This window comes from Doryrhamphus excisus, linkage group LG14 (genome assembly GCF_037039965.1).
Source record: "Doryrhamphus excisus strain RoL-2023G ecotype Guam linkage group LG14, RoL_Dexc_Guam_v1.1, whole genome shotgun sequence".
NCBI lineage: Eukaryota > Metazoa > Chordata > Actinopteri > Syngnathiformes > Syngnathidae > Doryrhamphus > Doryrhamphus excisus.
In genome coordinates, this window is record NC_136370.1 from 17,065,842 (window position 1) to 17,085,000 (window position 19,159).

At 43.5% G+C, this 19,159-nt stretch overlaps 1 protein-coding gene across 1 annotated transcript in view; it reads right to left on the reverse strand.

Annotated features, from left to right (window-relative positions):
- The window catches only part of LOC131140555 (fibroblast growth factor receptor-like 1), a 45,309-nt gene that overhangs the window by 25,034 nt on the left and 1,116 nt on the right, over positions 1-19,159 (reverse strand). The gene's annotated exons all lie outside the window — the stretch shown is intronic.

A 19,159-nucleotide genomic window follows, 5' to 3' on the forward strand; every position in this document is an offset into this window, starting at 1 on the left:
TTTGCTCGGGTAAGTATTTTAAAAGAAAGGGGCACATTCAAAAAGTTACATTCTTGTGACAAACTATATATAGTTTTTTTTCTTGAAACCATGTGAGCGAGACATTTCAAGAGTAGTCATGTGGGAAATATGTTGGGAAATGCAAATAAAAAAAAAAAGATTAGAGACTCTTAGTTATGAACACCTGCGGATTTGTAATGATCCGCAGATGCTCACAAACACACACACACACACACACACACAAAATTGTTATTCTCGTCACTACAAACATGTCAATAAAAGGTCGGGCTCAGCTTCTGACAACCACTTGAAGAACCAACACCTGAATAAAACACTCAGTATCACTTTGCTTGCCCAATGCAGGACGTGGTTACTCAAGCAACATCTGTAAACATCGTCTCGTTAAAGGGGATTTGCTCCTTAATCTGCAGCCAACTGCAAGAATTTCTTGCGCATCAAAGGGGTTTTTTTTTGTACAGTGCCAAAGCCTGCTGATTTGTTACAAAGATAAATACTGTTATGAGTGAGTGTATCCTTAAATACTGCAGAATTAAAGGCTTCATAAGTCATACAATTTAACCAAGGATTTCTGGAAACTGCAAAAATCCTATCCTATTTGAAGGCGTTGGAAAAAAGTAATGCAATAATTACATTCCCTGGTACCTAATTACATTATTCATTTATTCATTTGCTACCGCTTATCCTCACTATGACCGCTGGAGCCTATCCCAGATGTCTTCACCCTGGCCAGCCAATCACAGGGCACATATAGACAAACAACCATTCACACTCACATTCATACCTATGGACAATTTGGAGTCGCTAATTAACCTAGCATGTTTTTGGAATGTGGGAGGAAACCGGAGTACCCGGAGAAAACCCACGCATGCACGGGGAGAACATGCAAACTCCACACAGAGATGGCCGAGTGTGGAATTGAACTCGGGTGTCCTAGCTGTAAGGCCTGCGTGCTAACCACTCGTCCGCCTTGCAGCCTTGATATCTATTATTCATTCATTCATTCATTTTCTATCGCTTATCCTCACGAGGGCCGCGGTAGGTGCTGGAGCCTATCCCAGCTGTCTTCAGGCGAGACTGGTAGCCAGCCAATCACAGTGCACATATAGACAAACAACCATTCACACTCACATTCATACCTATGGACAATTTGGAGTCGCTAATTAACCTAGCATGTTTTTGGAATGTGGGAGGAAACCGGAATACCCGGAGAAAACCCACAGAGAACTTTCAAAGAACTTCCACCAAGGGTGGAATTGAACTCACGTCTCCTAGCTGTGAGGCCTGCGTGCTAACCACTAGTCCGCCTTGCAGCCTTGATATCTATTATTTATTCATTCATTCATTGATTTTTTTTTTACCGCTTATCCTCACGAGGGTCACAGGGGGTGCTGGAGCCTATCCCAGCTATCTTCGGGCGAAAAGCGGGGTACACACTGGACTGGTGGCCAGCCAATCACAGGGCACATATAGACAAACAACCATTCACACTCACATTCATACCTATGGACAATTTGGAGTCGCAAATTAACCTAGCATGTTTTTTTTTTGAATGTGGGAGGAAACCGGAGTACCCAGAGAAAACCCATGAATGCACGGGGAGAACATGCAAACTCCACACAGAGATGGCCGAGGGTGGAATTGAACTCGGGTCTCCTAGCTGTGAGGCCTGCGCACTAACCACTCGACCGCCATCAACATTAGTTGACTATTGTTTTTGCCCTAACAAATAGCATGACGGCAGCTATATGAAGTTGCTCTACTTCTCTCTGATCAATCCAGCAATGGTGAAACAGGAGTTCAGAACATTCATACCTACCTTTTTTTTTTGAATGTGGGAGGAAACCGGAGTACCCGGAGAAAACCCACGCATGCACGGGGAGAACATGCAAACTCCACACAGAGATGGCTGAGGGTGGAATTGAACTAATTACATTAATTAATGAAACAGTAATTCCATTCCTAATTCAATGACTTTGTGGGGAACTAATGGCTTTTTAAAAGATACTGGTTACTACAAACTTGAAAAGTTTTGTACTAATCGCTTAGAAATTGACTGATATGGAAGTCAAAGCAGTGTCAGACTGAGGTTGACTTTGGAGGTATTTTCTTGAAGGATAAGAGGCAGGCAGAAGGATAAAAGCGCAGAATGCTTCCTCCTCCTCCTCCTCCTTCTCCTCCTACTCCTCCTTAGCAGCAATGTGTTAGGCCAACAGACCGTACAAATGCAAACATCAGCCTAATGGAGCCTACGCTTGCAGGGCAATATTCCATCATGCCCCTCACTGAACCTCAGGCCCAATTGCATAACACACATCTTCAACATAAAAGGGGAAAAGAAAGTTCAGGGAGAGCAACACAAGAAACCGAATCTAAAGTCTGTGACCTCACATGGGAATGGAAGGTCTGGGTGAAGACGAGACGGCGAAGAGAAAGCCTCGGCTTGGGGAGTGTGTGAAAGGCCAGAACTTTTGTTAGGAGAAGGCTATACATTTCACACGTGGAGATAGAAATCAGCATAATACAGTACAAGGGTTGGGGGGGGGGGTAAGGTGGCATTGGAGGCTATATTCTGACATCGGCGAGACTGCTGGGAAATCCAAAGAATGGCGCCTTTTCTTTACCATTCCAAAGATGGAGCCTGGCAACTTCACCCGGAATGGTAATCAATACCTGTTATTCCCCACCTCTCTCCGCTTTCCAATCAATAGATAAGAGCAGTCGGAAACAATGGCTCTTTCTTCGGCACCATCTTGATGTGGGTACTGAATGGTAACAGCTTCCGTGGTGGGAATGGTAGCGGTGAAGCGATTAGGTGACTTGAGGAACAGCAGGAAAGGATGGAAGACAGGAGAAGGAGATGCTCCCTGATTAAAGCATAACCGCCGGAATAACACCGCCCACTTGTTCTCAGTCAATCTCTTTGAAAAAAAAAAAACAAAAAAAAACAGGCAACCCCTGCAGACTCCAAAAAAAAAATGAGAGAAACGACTCCGGCGTCGTAAAGCTTCTGGAAACATCTCCATCATACAGCCTACCCATAACAGGCCCTACTGTGGCGCCTTTGAACTCCAAGCTGCTATATTTCATTAAACTTGACAGCCGTCTGCTCGGCCTGGGCTGCTTCTCGTTGGTGGACCCCAGCATGTGTGTGTGTGTGTGTGTGTGTGTGTGTGTCATCTGAAGTTACGGCACACCACAAATCCAAGTCCAGCCACAATACATCACTTAGATAGAAATGGATTCATCCACTTGAGGTCCCTGCAAAGTCTCAACAAAGGCCTCTTCTGTTGACATCATGACAAAACGTGCAGACAAAGTTTTGTTTGTGGAAGCAGGCAGAGGTGCTACTCCACACGCAATACCTTAGGAATAAGGATGATTCCATGGAAATCAATGAATTACTACAAAATATTCAACAAACGTAATGCCTGTGTTTGTGATTATGGAAGATGTAGTCACCCATGCAATTCTAGCTGCATATGTACAGTGAGGCAACATCATCTAACACATTTGTAGGTTAAATAAAAGGCAAATAAAGTAAAGTAAAAGTGTTTTTATTTTCCAATTCATGGCAGCAACTGAAAAAGAAACCAAAACCAATGGCATTATAAAGAAACTAAGCAAAATGGCATTATATGTAATTTTCGAAAATAAACTTTACTTTATTTGCCTTTTATTTAAGCTACAAATGTGTCAGATGATTTTGCTGTTGGACTGTTGAGAATCGCACGTTGATCAAAACAAACTAATCCGTAACTGCAACACGCCGAGCGTTCCGTTTGCGCTTCAATCTCGGTAGACATGATCCCGTACCAGCTCCGGACACCATCTTGTTATGGGTTACCAACTTCAGAGCTACTGGATCTGCATTGAAACCAAAATGAAGCAGCCGAACTCGAACCGCCGGAACTGATGTAATTTTTAAAACATAATGAAACAGAATGGCATTATATGAAGTTTTTGAAAATAAAAACACTTTTACTTTACTTTATTTGCCTTTTATTTAACCTACAAATGTGTCAGATCATTTTGCCTGACCCTGTATCAATTTTATTTTGTTTCAGTTCGATGCCGCTCTAATTTTGGAGGCGACGGACTCATCAACTCGGCTTTGTTTATATTTATCATTTATACCGTCATTTTCTTATAATTGGTAGAAAAATGGGCGACACGGCGGAGAAGTGGTTAGCGTGCAGACCTCACAGCTAGGAGACCAGGGTTCAATTCCACCCTCGGCCATCTCTGTGTGGAGTTTGCATGTTCTCCGCGTGCATTCGTGGGTTTTCTCCGGGTACTCCGGTTTCCTCCCACATTCCAAAAACATGCTAGGTTAATTGGCGACTCCAAATTGTCCATAGGTATGAATGTGAGTGTGAATGGTTGTTTGTCTATATGTGCCCTGTGATTGGCTGGCAACCAGTCCAGGGTGTACCCCGCCTCTCGCCCAAAGACAGCTGGGATAGGCTCCAGCACCCCCCGCGACCCTCGTGAGGAAAAATGCGGTCAAAAATGAATGAATGAATGAATGGTAGAAAAATTCAAATTAATAGCATAGTCACTGCTAAATGCTAGAAAAAATGTATCTTTATTATTGTTGTAAAAAAGTCATTCAGTGACCTAACTCTTCATTCTTGGTGTGCCTTTGGCCAGTCGTACGCTGCCACAAACGGGCCACAGTGAGTGGCACTCTGCTGCCTTTATCTCACTCCATTAGTCTGAGGACCGAGTGTATGCTGTGGGCCACTTATCAGGGAACAGGCACCGGGGGGGGTGAAGTCTGGGAATGAAGAAAAAGGCCAGATAGAGTGACAAACTCAGACTGAGCGACAGGCCGAGTGGTCCCGGCAGGGGGGTTGAGTGGGTGGATAAATGAACTCGAAGCCATAGAGGAGAGGAGTGGGTTGTTTTATCGAGGCACGGGAGCTAAGATGGCAGAGAGGTCTCCTTTAACGCAGCTCATGAAGAGAAGAGGGCCGCATGGGGGAGTGGAAGAGGATTAGGCGGGCCGAGGCGGCGGTAACCAGGAATGCCAACAATCTCACACCCAGATCCCGGGCCCTGGGCTCAGCCACATGACCCCCTCTAACAGTCCTCATTCTCGCTCAGAGCAGGGTACCGACAAGCACCTGTTTAGAACCGTCTCTGTATGTTTGGAGATGAGGGAGATCATTTGGGCCAGTGGCGGACATGTTTGGATGCTCAGTGCGGTATTGTCTCTCTTGAAGCAACATTTCATACAAAGTATTTGACATTTTGATAGCATTATGCCTTACAACAGTGTTTTTCAACCTTTTTTTACATTGGAAAAATCTTGTGGCACACCACTAACCAAAAATGTTACAAAATGTCACCACGACCTCACACGTGCATCAATAAGTCTATCAGAGGAACAAGGTAGGTGTTGCCACACGGACCAATATTACATTGCTATGCTAGTCTTTACACCACAGACACTCCACAGTAGCCATGTTTTTACATCACCACTTTTTCTCTTTCCGAATGACCTTTCGGGAAACAATGGTATCCATAGAAAGGAATATTCCAATCTCTTGTCTACATGCGACGTGAAAATCAACCAGAATAGTCAATAGGGCATGCCCAGTAAAACGTAAACATCAACATCACGTGATACCGGCTTCCCCGAGTTTTTCTTTCACTTGTTGGAATAACTCCGTATTGCCAGTTTTTCGTCTGTCCAGTCTTGAAATTTAGTTTAAAATCAAAAACCAACTTTGCTTAGTCCAGTGCCGATTGCTGGCCTCCATTTTTAAAAGTGAAGAACGTCTGGATCTGCGTGTTACATCATATCTGAGCATGCGCTGAAAGAACGCACCCGGGATCAATTTAAACAGGAAAAGATCAAATTCAATCTTGCTAATATTTTATAATTAAACTCAGGACATGTTTTATATAGATATATATTTTCTTTTTTAATAAAACTGCACTTATGAATAAAGTATAGAAGGGTTTAGATTCTGTTCCACAGATGGCGCTATTGCAAACGAAAGCTGCTTGCCAACCGCCAATAAACAAGAGAAGAAGAAAAACACCATGAAGAAGAACGCACCCTGACAAATTTCCGTTTGATCGGGTACAAGATAGATGGATTGGTTAAAGGAATATCCCATCCCTGTTCAATTTTCCGTTTGAGCAAATAAACCAAATGCAATTGGAATATTTGGGTCCATGTATACTATTGACATCATGGCTATTGACATCATATTTGCAAATGATGATTAATAAAAGTTAATTATAAAAAGTGATATTGGATATTTCCTCACGGCACACCTGACGGTTTCTCAAGGTACACTAGAGTGCCGCGGATCAGTGGTTGAAAATCACCGCCTTACAAAACACTTACAAGAAACTGTAAGCTCCTCATTCTTTTACAGGCCCATCAACAGTGAGGTGCATCCTGCCACTCCCCTTCTCCTCCAAACCTTTGCTGCATTCCACAGACGAAGCAGACTTTTCATCAGCACATTCTGCACAGTCGGGGCTCCGATGTGGTGAAGCACAATGAGGTGCAGATGTTCCACAAAATGTAGTCACTGTCACTGTACGCTGGTTTTGAAGTGACGGACATTAGGAGTAAATATTTTTGCAATTATTGTGTTTACACTGTTTAGAGATAATACATGTTATAAACTGAACATTTTCTGGAAACAAAATGGTGTTTTGATTAAATAGTACGTGATAATAAGCTCATGATTAAATAGTATGTGATAATAAGATTATCACATGGTTTGTCTGGTATCAGGCCCGGTATCATGCCCCCAAGTGTCAGTATCAGCCCGAGACCCGGTGTTTCCCGGTGGACAAAGATCACTGGTCTCTATTTATCTTGGTCAGTCTCTCTCTTTGTTAATCAACGAGTCACATGATCGACATGATGCTTTTGGTGATATTTGTGAGTTGCTATTCTTAGTAAGTGTGGACAGACTGCAGCTCACCTGCGACCTTGCACCGGATAAACAGTAAATGAAAATGGATAGAGGCTGCACGGCGGTCGAGTGGTTAGCGCGAAGGCCGCACAGGTAAGAGACCCAAGTTCAATCCCACCCCGAGTTCTCCCCGTGCATGCGTGGGTTTTCTCCGGGTACTCCGGTTTCCTCTAATTGGCGACTCCAAATTGTCCATAGGTATGAATGTGAGTGTGAATGGTTGTTTGTCTATATGTGCCCTGTGATTGGGGTGTACCCCGCCTCTCGCCCAAAGACAGCTGGGATAGGCTCCAGCAACCCCCACAACCCTCGTGAATGAATGAATGAATGAATGAATAATAGATATCAATGCTACACGGCGGAAAAAGTGGTTAGTACGCTGGCCTCACAGCCAGGAGACCCGAGTTCAATTCCACTCTCGGCCATCTCTGTGTGGATTTTGCATGTTCTCCCTGTGCATGTGTGGGTTTTCTCCGGGTACTCCGGTTATCTCCCACATTCCAAAAACAGGTTAATTAGCGACTCCAAATTGTCCATAGGTATGAATGTGAGTGTGAATGGTTGTTTGCAACCAGTCCAAGGTGTAACCCGCTTCTCGGCCGAAGGTTTTAGGTTGACTTGACAGTTAAATCCAAGTGTCCATTGTACGTAAATTGGTAAATAAGTTGGGCTGTTTTATGCATTAAATTACAGGTTAAATAAATAAAAACATATTTGAAGTTTGTCATCACATCTGTTCTGTTTATCTCAACCTGGTACTGGAGTTTAGCACTCTCTAATATCCGAACAACGTTACCAAAGAACAGACGAACGCGTTTGTTTTACCTTCGCACACAGAAGCCAAAGACAATCACGCATTGCAAAAAACACGTGCTGAGTGGTTTTATGCTAATATCTCACCAGAATGGAAAAAAATGGAGTTGGTCACCACTTCTGTAGCTATAACCGCTCCCACCCTTCTTGGAAGACTTTCTACAAAAGCGTAGCAAATTTGTATCCATTAATCCAGAAAATCATTTGTCAGGGCAGATGTTCGGACGGCGTGGCTTATCATCGCTGTTCTAGTTCTAGTTCTAGTTCACCCCAAAAGGTCCAAAGGTTCTTACTCAACAAGAATTAAGATTCAGGAGCAAAGTAAAAGGTCTACGGTGTCATAAGACTGTGGTTCTTTTATAGAGTTTCTGATGACCAGAACAGATACCATTAGACACTCATATTTTCTATGACTCAACCGTGCTTAAATGCCTTTAAAACAGATAAATGAAACACAAAGAATAAGTTGATTGAGTATGAATGGAACCCACATGTGCCAAGTTCATCCGAACTGCAACTGCGCCAAAGTTCTAGTCACATCCCCGTGCAGGAGGAAATGCAATCAATTTCACTGCGTGGTGCAAGTCTGGGATGGCGGTAAAGCCTTGCTGTAAACTATGACAGATTATGCTCTGCGGTCCTAAAAAAAAAAATCATTATTCCTCCATCGTCCTGTTCCTTGCTGTTAAAGCAGGGACCCATTTTTCCATGCACCCCCCCCCCCCCCCCACACACACACAACCCGAATGAAAAATCAGCCGTCCTTGCTTCAGCTTCATCAAGCACTTCGAACCTTGTTACATTATGCCTAGCCGACACTACATTGTCCATAAAACTAAAATCAAAATTGATATTATGATAATTAACGCTACATTGGAATATCGATTGCCATTTTATATAAAATATATATAAATGTTTATAAAATATAGCCACTATAAATGTATTCAAGCTTTCTACCTCAGTAAATCACCATTTTGTCATTATGTCATCCTGGAGAAGCGCCTCACGAGAGTGGCATACATAATGTTATGGGGGGGGGTACTTTCATACATTTTGTGCATTAAAGAGCAAATCCAATGTAGGTCATGAGGCCCTAAGTAGGGAGAAAACCAGTATGCGATATTGTCCAATTCTCAATTTCTGATATCAATATGTATAACATGAAACTTCTCTTTAGGTGGAATGAACACTTTTTTTTAATATCGGTTTTCATGATCAGGAAAAAAATCTTATACGGATATCGCATTTTTTTTGCTGATATCGGAACGATCGTCCTGTTCCTTACTGTTAAAGCACACTCTTAAAAATGCTGGGTTATTTTTTTGGGTTGAGCCTGTTGGGTCATTTAATTGGGTAATTTTTTATTGAATTGGGTATTCTGAGAACCCAATTCGCTGTGTTATCTCTGTTGGGTGCTAAGTTATTTGCCGCCGGGTTGTGATTTCTATTATTTTGTGCTGGGTTATTTTGGACAACCCAAAGCGTTGGGTAGAATTTTGGACATGCGCAACAAAGCACCGCCCGCAAACTTACTTCAATCGAACCGCACATTTCATCTGAAGAGACGAATTTCAGCACGGAGCAAGGTTTGTTACACGCCCACTATTGTTTTACCGTAAAATTGACTTTATATTATTATATAAAGCTTCATAAAGTTGTTAAAATGTAAGTTCGTGAAGCATTGTTACTGGTTAAAATAACCCAACACGAGCGAGGTTGGTCCAATATTTAACCAGCGTTGGGTTGGGAAACAACCCAGATTGGGTTGTTTTTAACCCAGCATTTTCAAGAGTGCAGGGACCCATTTTTCCATTCAACACAGCTGAATTTGCACCCCCCCCCACACACACACACACACACTCCGAATGAAAAATCAGCCGTCCTCGCTTCAGCTGCTGCAGTGTTAGGAAAATACGTTACACTTCGGCGGTGAAAACTCCTATTTTTGATGAACTGTGACAAGCATTCGCCCGCACCGAACTCTTTAGAATCTCAATCAAAAGGGGACAATGCTGCAAGAATTTCTGAGCACGCTCAAAAGAATCGCTAATGAAGAAGAAAATGGGAGTGAAAAAGCCAAAAAGCTATGTGGGGTCTCATTGAAGCCCATCGGAGGTGAACTGAAAGGAGTTTGAAGAGGAGGATGGAAACCGAGAGGAGGGTGTGTGTGTGTGGAAGGCCGAGGAGGCCTCATTCAATATTTTGTTATCCCGAACGTTCCCTGGCTCGGCTTTCTTTAGGACAAGCCAAGCCATCGTTGTTTCCAATGCCATAACTTTCAATCAACCTTTAACTGCACGACGGGGGGGTTGTGTTTGTATGTGTGTGTGTGCATCAGTTTCCAGGACAACAAGTGATTTCTAATGAAACCCCCTGGAGAGAGGAGGCAAAAAAAAAACAAAAAACATTTATAATCTTTTTCAAAGCATGATGTACATCAGGTATCTTGACCTACTTGTACTTTATGATAATGAGACTTCAGTGCAGTACATCAGGCTGTGACAAGCCTACCAAACAAACAATCCCAGGAGTTGGCAAGCGTGTGTTGCTGCAGTTTAAATCAACCGTATTGAATAACATCACAATGACGACTGTATAGGACCCAACCTGCTGCGCCAAGGTCACAATCACTCAATACGGGCATCTTTTCTCAAAAAAAAAAAAAAAAAAAAGTTGTCAAAGTTGTCAAACTTTGTACGTATACTTGCATGGTGCCACAACTTGAAGACACAAGTATGAAATTAAAACGCCAAGTCACAATCAACTTGTTGCATTATCTGCATATAAACCCATGCGATCACAACATTTGGTTAAAATCTAAAAACTACGTTGCCGCTGAGTGCAAAACTTGTCATGCAAAAGTTTCCCGTGGTGGCACAGAAATGGGGAAATAATACTATCACACATTTGAAGTAGCATTACGGGGTTTGCACGGCGACCGAGCTAGGAGACCCGGGTTCAATTCCACCCTCGGCCATCTCTGTGTGGAGTTTGCATGTTCTCCCCGTGCATGCGTGGGTTTTCTCCGGGTACTCCGTTTTCCTCCCACATTCCAAAAACATGCTAGGTTAATTAGCGACTCCAAATTGTCCATAGGTATGAATGTGAGTGTGAATGGTTGTTTGTCTATATGTGCACCTGTGATTGGCTGGCGACCAGTCTCGCCTGAAGACAGCTGGGATAGGCTCCAGCATCTACCGCGACCCTCGTGAAGATAAGCGGTAGAAAATTACTGAATGAATGAATGAACACATATCAGTTCTAAAGATATAAAAACAGATAAAAAGAGACATCTCATTACTACACATAATGGGACACACCCTTTTTTCAGAAGGCTGTATAGGCGGAATATGTGTTGCCCATCGCGTGCGGTCTTAGCTCCGTCTTTTTGCTTGTTTTTGTATTATTTTGTATTTTCATGATCAGGAAAGAAATCTTATACGGATATCGCATTTTTTTGCTGATATCGGAACGATAATTATCAGACATCCCTACTCCTAAACTATGCCGACATAGCATGTGGATGCCATCCACCTCTTAGGTTGTTTTGGTGATAAAACAATGATAATATACCTCATTAATAATTTATTTTTATATTTTAAAAAAAAACAACTGCAAGACAGAAATGACACTGTTGTTCAAAGGTGGTAAACTGATCACCAAAAACCAGGGTGGACAGCTGTGGGGGCGTAAGTGTGGACAGTGTCAGAAGGTGAAAGGTAGGCAGGAAGGGGAGCGGGGGGGGGGGGGGAGAGGGGGGGGCTGGCTGCCTCCACTCCAAGAAAAGAGAAAACAAAGTGAGAGAATGAAGGAGTCATAGAAAGAGGGGTTGCGCAAGACAAACACTTCCCACTGCGGCGCTGTCGTGTTATTGTAAGGTCCCATGTACGAGTCGACCCCCGAGCCCCCCCACGTACGGGCTCCCGTCCAGCCCTTCAGAGTGTAACTCCGCCGAATGACGTCTGTGGTCATCTGTTGCCAAAACCAATCAGCTCCCAATGAGCACCAATGTATCTACTACATCATACAGTACAACTCGGACCGGGACTGCGTGTAAACATTGTTAGCATCTGAATAGCGACTGTCTGACACGTTTATTGTGAGGTTAACTGGAGCGTTTCACTGAGCCTAAATCCACTCATCCACTGAGTGTGTGTGTGGTCTGAAAACATCCCGAATCCAAACAAACTAATGGATGCGGCCTCCTCATTCCCAGAATAAAAAAAAAACTAAGTATTAGCATACAGCTGACGGAGATAAGCACACCGAGTGGACAATGCCTTGTTGAAACTGCACATGAATGCTAATTGGAGTGGCCATTTAAGTCAGTCAATGAGAGAGTGTTGCTAACAGGGATTATATGACCCCTCTTAAGTAAACACCAAGTGACCTCCATTATGACTACTTATCACAGCTACAGCCCTTTCCTTTCTTTCCCTTGCGAGGGGTGAAGTCTGACACATTCCTCCCCTGCCAACTGCCGGGGTCAGCGGTGTGCGCTGATAGACGGGAAACATGGATTGTTTTCATGGTGAGAACAGAAGGGGAGGCATTGGGAATGGGGGGGAAAAAAACAAGCATATTACTCCCAACCTCTGGGAGATGTAGAGCCGGGTTCTAAAAAAAATGGCCTCATTATTAGGACTTTTTCATGGGGTAATTTGCTTAATAAAACACGCTCACGCACTCAGAAATAAAAACTAGTTGCTAGTTCTTCTCACGCACACCTTAAAGCAGTGTTTTTCAACCTTTTTTGAGCCACGGCACGTTTTTTTACATTATAAAAATCTTGTGGCACACCACTAACCAAAAATGTTCCAAAATGTCACCACGACCTCACACGTGCATCAATAAGTCTATCGGAGGAACAAGGTAGGTGTTGCCGCACCTACACCAATATTACATTGCTATGCTAGTCTTTACACCACAGACACTCCACAGTAGCCACGTTTTTACATCACCACTTTTTTCTCTTTCCGAATCACCTTTCGGGAAACAATGGTATCCATAGAAAGGAATATTCCAATCTCTTGTCTACATGCGCTGTGAAAATCAACCAGAATAGTCAATAGGGCATGCCCAGTAAAAAGTAAACATCAACATCATGTGATACCGGCTTCCCCCGAGTTATTCTTTCACTTGTTGGAATAACTCCGTATTGCCAGTTTTTCGTCTGTCCAGTCTTGAAATTTAGTTTGAATCGAAAACAAACTTTGCTTAGTCCAGTGCCGATTGCTGGCCTCCATTTTTAAAAGTGAAGAACGTCTGGATCGGCGTGTTACGTCATATCTGAGCATGCGCTGAAAGAACGTACCCGGGATCAATTTAAACAGGAAAAGATCAAATTCAATCTTGCTAATATTTTATAATTAAACTCGGGACATTTATTTTCTTTTTTAATAAAACTGGACTTATGAATAAAGTATAGAAGGGTTTAGATTCTGTTCCACAGATGGCGCTAATGTAGACGAAAGCTGCTTGCCAACCGCCAATAAACAACAGAAGAAGAAAAACACCACAAAGAAGAACGCAGTCTGACAACTTTCCGTTTGAGCGGGTACAAGATACCTCAATCGGATTGGTTAAAGGAATATTCCATCCCTGTTCAATTCTTTCCGTTTGAGCAAATAAACCAAACGCAATTGGAATATTTGGGTCCATGTATACTATTGACATCATGGCTATTGACATCATATTTGCAAATGATGATTAATAAATGTTAATTATAAAAAGTGATATTGGATAATTCCTCACGGCACACCTGACGGTTTCTCAAGGTACACCAGTGGTTGAAAATCACTGCCTTAAACAACGGCGCCTCCTCGGTTCAGTCGACTTCCGAGTTCTTAAAACAAATTAGCCCTGCCCCGTCCAACCTGGGGGGGGGGGGGGGGGACCGTCACATCATAATCCACCCCATTGTTTGTCGCAAATGGACCGCCACGCCGTAAATAGGGGCTAAAGCTGAGCTGAGAAAGATTGAGCAGAGGTGAGTAAAGGTCAGTCCATGCCTAGTTTTAACAACAGCACATTAAGTTAACTTACTTCCTCCAGTTTTACAACGGTAATAAAGTAAAGGAAATGCACAGAGATGCGGGCAGTGCTGACGGTCTGCTTTGTGTGTTGATGTATCAGTCCTACACATGGAACTCAAGCAGAAAATGAGTGACGGTTGCCTTCCTGAACCCCCTAAATGGAATATTTAGCATAATGCACAAGGCAAGCTATTCTTTTCGGTCTCCCCCCCCTTTCCTCTCAAGACTACTTTACTTTGGACTTTGCTATTCAGGAGATATTCTGAAAGGACTTTTGGGGCATTGAGTTACTTTTGAATCTCGCTTCATTATGCGTAAAGGAAATGGAAAACTCAGTGGACGCTGCCAAATGGCCTTGTGATTTTAACAGCCATTGGCACATCATGCATCACAATACCTCCTTGTTATGAGAGCGTGAGGTAACGGTGCTGTAAAATGTATATTTTTCCGACAGGGTTGCAGAGTGTGCGCTAAGTCTGTCCAGATGGCTCCAAAGGTAGAGAAAACGTGTGGAGTTGACACACACACACACACACACACAGACACACACACACACACAGTTGTATGCGATGCAGCATTTGTTTGTTGCTCATTGAGATGCGAGGTTGTTGAACTAGCCAGTCAGTGGACACAACTGGATTTCACCCATGGTACATTTCTGCTTAACACACAGAATTCAGCAATAATTTATAAAAAATAAAATAAAATAAAATAAAATAAAATAAAATAAAATAAAATAAAATAAAATAAAATAAAATAAAATAAAATAAAATAAAATAAAATAAAATAAAATAAAATAAAATAAAATAAAATAAAATAAAATAAAGCGGCACGGTGGTCAAGTGGGTAGCGCGCAGACCTCACAGCTAGGAGACGAGGGTTCAATTCCACCTTCGGCCCATCTCTGTGTGGAGTTTGCATGTTCTCCCCGTGCATGCGTGGGTTTTCTCCGGGTACTCCGGTTTCCTCCCACATTCCAAAAACATGCTAGGTTAATTAGCGACTCCAAATTGTCCATAGGTATGAATGTGAGTGTGAATGGTTGTTTGTCTATATGTGACCTGTGATTGGCTGGCCACCAGTCCAGGGTGTACCCCGCCTCTCGCCCTTGTGAGGAAAAAGCGGTAGAAAATGAATAAAATAAAATAAAATAAAATAAAATAAAATAAAATAAAATATTCATTTTAATTAACCAATGTTTGAACAATATTAAGGGGGGTTAATGCTTCACTGATAATGTTTTTCCATCCATTGTTGATATTTCACACTTTGTCCGGTGGTCCTTGAATGCACCATGCACTGTGACTGGCAACAAGGTGACTCCGATTTCATTTGTTTATTTATCATCTTACTTTGTCATTCACTAGTGGGGAGCATCTATACATTTTATACCTTAAATGTGCTTAATACGCGTGTGAGGTATATTTAGCCTTCAAACCTGGATTGTATCACGAGTGAACAATGGCAATTGAAGAGATAAGGGGAGGGATTTCTGGAGCTAATCTAATAATTACATTCATTTTTATTGCAAATGTTGTTCCAAAATCGAATGAGAACCTAACAGACGGTTCGACGTCTGAATGTTCTGAACTCTTATTTCAATGGAGCGGACTAATGCTGCCTGGACGAGTTCTTTAGTTGAGACTGAACGAACAGCTCCTCCCACATTCCAAAAACATGCTAGGTTAATTGGCCACTCCCAATTGTCCATAGGTATGAATGTGAGTGTGAATGGTTGTTTGTCTATATGTGCCCTGTGATTGGCTGGCGACCAGTCCAGGGCGTACCCTGCCTCTCGCCCGAAGACAGCTGGGATAGGCTCCAGCACCCCCGTGACCCTAGTGAGAATAAGCGGTAGAAAATGAATGAATGAATGAATGAACACATATCAGTTCTAAAGATATAAAAACAGATAAAAAGAGAGAAAATGAATGAATGAATGAATCAACAGCACCTCTGCTGGTTGAAGACAAGTAGCGCGTCAACTGCTTCAATGCGCAATTCCTCGTGGATTACTCTGCTTGCTAGGAATTCCGGATGACCGGGTACTAGGAATAGTCCCTGGTAGTCCCTCTTGTCATATAGTGCAGCCATATCAAGCTGCAGTGGTCTGGGCCTATCACCACATTAGACACAGTGCTGGGACACATCACCGGGCACCTCCTCCTGGACTGCTCGGGGTAGCGGAGGCACCAGAGAGGAAGTGCAAGGCTTTCTATGATGGAGGAGTGGGGGGGGTTCTAAAAAGGAGCCAATTCTCGCTTGGCCAGTCGCAAAGTCTTTCCAGTGTAGAGATGGGGGGTGGGGATAGGGGGTCCATATGTTTGTGTGCCACAAGGACGGGGAGGGGGGGGGGGGGGGGGGGGGTGTGGGATCGTATGTCGCCTGATGATTGACAGCAACAGGCTTAAAATGCTTTCGCTGAAAATTACAGCCTCCTCTTTGGCTGCATTGTTTTGCTAACAGCAGGAAAGCGACACGTTCAATGCCCTTTTACTGTTTCCACACATAAGTCAAAAGAGGAGGAAATGGTTCAAGGCGGGGGAATCTGGCCTTTATAATTGAATTTACATTTGTCACAAATGTCATCATGCATTGTTAAACTTTACAGGGGCCATTTTATAGTCTGTGCGGGTTTGAGTCCGGGCCGCCGACTGTATTTCACAGAACATACTAGCTGTTGTAGTTGGACCGTAACATGCAGCTCGCAGGAAAAGTGTGTTTACTCTGCTAGAAGAAGATCGTTAAACATCATCCAGCGGTGTCTGCCAACTACGTATCTGTCAGCGCATCTGTAAGAGACACACTTTGACAGGAAAATGATGAACAGGCTTTCTTTTTTTCGTCCGACACGGCACCAAAGTAAAGATTCATCCAGCGGAGCCCACGTTGGTTCCCATCCCATCTGTTCATCTGTAAACACACAAAATTGCCTCTCTAATCTTATTTAGCCTTCACGACTTGTTTACTCTTGGTGTAGTCGTGCCGTGAAAGGCATGGCCGTCACGCTGTGAATGAGGCATTGTCTGCATACCGCCGGATATAACCCCCCCCCCCCCCCCCCCCCCAACCACCACCACCTCTAAACCAACGCCACCCACCTCACCATGCCCCCTTTCCTGCATCCCTGCCACCACATGCAGGTATCGTACCTATCACCAGCAGGAAGGGCAGCCCATACCGCAGGGGTCTCAAACACGCGGTCCAAATGTGGCCCGCAGGACACTAGTTTGAGGCCCCCGCCTTGATATGAAAGTTTAATGTTAGTGCGGCCCGCGCAAGTTTGATATGGATGCTGTATGGTATCATGTACCCAGAAAAAAAATATTATGTTTGATTAATGTTCATGTTAAAGGTTAAATAACTGTTAATAGTTATCCTCCCTATCCGTGTGGAAGTGGTAAGTTTTTGGCTATTTAAGTTTAAAGAAAATAACTTGAAGGCTACCGTTTATGTGTTCATTCATTCATTTTCTACCGCGTATCCTCACGAGGGTCGCAAGGGGTGCTGGAGCCTATCCCAGCTGTCTTCGGGCGAGAGGCGGGGTACACCCTGGACTGGTGGCCAGCCAATCACAGGGCACATATAGACAAACAACCATTCACACTCACATTCATACCTATGGACAATTTGGAGTCGCCAATTAACCTAGCATGTTTTTGGAATGTGGGAGGAAACCGGAGTACCCGGAGAAAACCCACTGGGAGAACATGCAAACTCACTGTCCAACATCATATCCAAGTGGGACATAAACATTAGCTACACTAGCTACTGTATGTAAGCTACATTGCTAACATTACAGTAACACTGTAACATCATGGGCGGCACAGCGGACCAGGGTTCAATCCCACCCTCGGCCATGCATGTTCTCCCCGTGCATGCGTGGGTTTTCTCCGGGTACTCCGATTTCCTCACACATTCCAAAAACATGCTAGGTTAATTAGCGACTCCAAGGTATGAATGTGAGTGTGAATGGTTGTTTGTCTATATGTGCCCTGTGATTGGCTGGCAACCAGTCCAGGGTCCAATTGCATCAGACATGCTTGAGCCTGCCAGTGATGCTGAGTGACATCATAAAAATGGCATCCTTGTGTTATAGGGCGACTTGTTGACAAGCATGTTAATTTAAGCTAATTTACTCATGTCTAAATACAAATACACACATGGCATGATGTCAGGACACTATGGGACTGTCTTAGCACTTTAGGGACTTGGTGCTTTCTTGCTAGATGCTACCATGCTAACTCTTAGCATGTTAGCATTGTGGCTAATTTACTCATTTATAAAGCCAAATACACACACGGCCTGATGTTGGGATACTATGGGACTGCCTGAACACTTGTGGGACCTGGTACCTTACTTGCTAGATGCTACCAAGCTTGCTCTCAGCATGTTAGCATTTTAGCTAATTTGCCGCTCTCTAAAGGCAAATACACACATGGCATGATGTCAGGACACTATGGGACTGTCTTAGCACTTTAGGGACTTGGTGCTTTCTTGCTAGATGCTACCATGCTAACTCTTAGCATGTTAGCATTGTGGCTAATTTACTCATTTATAAAGCCAAATACACACACGGCATGATGTCGGGATACTATGGGACTGCCTGAACACTTTTGGGACCTGGTACCAAGCTTGCTCTCAGCATGTTAGCATTTTAGCTAATTTGCCGCTCTCTAAAGGCAAATACACACATGGCATGATGTCAGGACACTATGGGACTGTCTTAGCACTTTTGGGACTTGGTGCTTTCTTGCTAGATGCTACCATGCTAACTCTTAGCATGTTAGCATTGTGGCTAATTGACTCATTTATGAAGCCAAATACACACATGGCATGATGTCGGGATACTATGGGACTGCCTGAACACTTTTGGGACCTGGTACCTTACTTGCTAGATGCTACCAAGCTTGCTCTCAGCATGTTAGCATTTTAGCTAATTTGCCGCTCTCTAAAGGCAAATACACACATGGCATGATGTGGGGACGCTGTGGGACTGACTCTTCGCTTTTGAGACTCGGTGCTTTCTTTTTAGCCGCTACAATGCTAACTGTTAGCATGTTGGCATTTCAGCATGTCAGCTTTGTTGCTCAATTCCTCGTCTAATGTACGCACCGCATTGCTCGGCGGTGCGGCGCGGCACGGCAGACACCGGGCCCGAGGTTCACAGCACAGGTGGCAAGTCCATCAAAATTTTCGCGGGAATTTTCTAGTTATTATTATTATTATAGAGGGATCTATTGACAAGCAGTGTTTGTGTTTGTAAAGCGACGTATTGACAAACTGAATTGACAAACTGTTGATGTTGATCATGCACACACACACACACACACACACACACACACA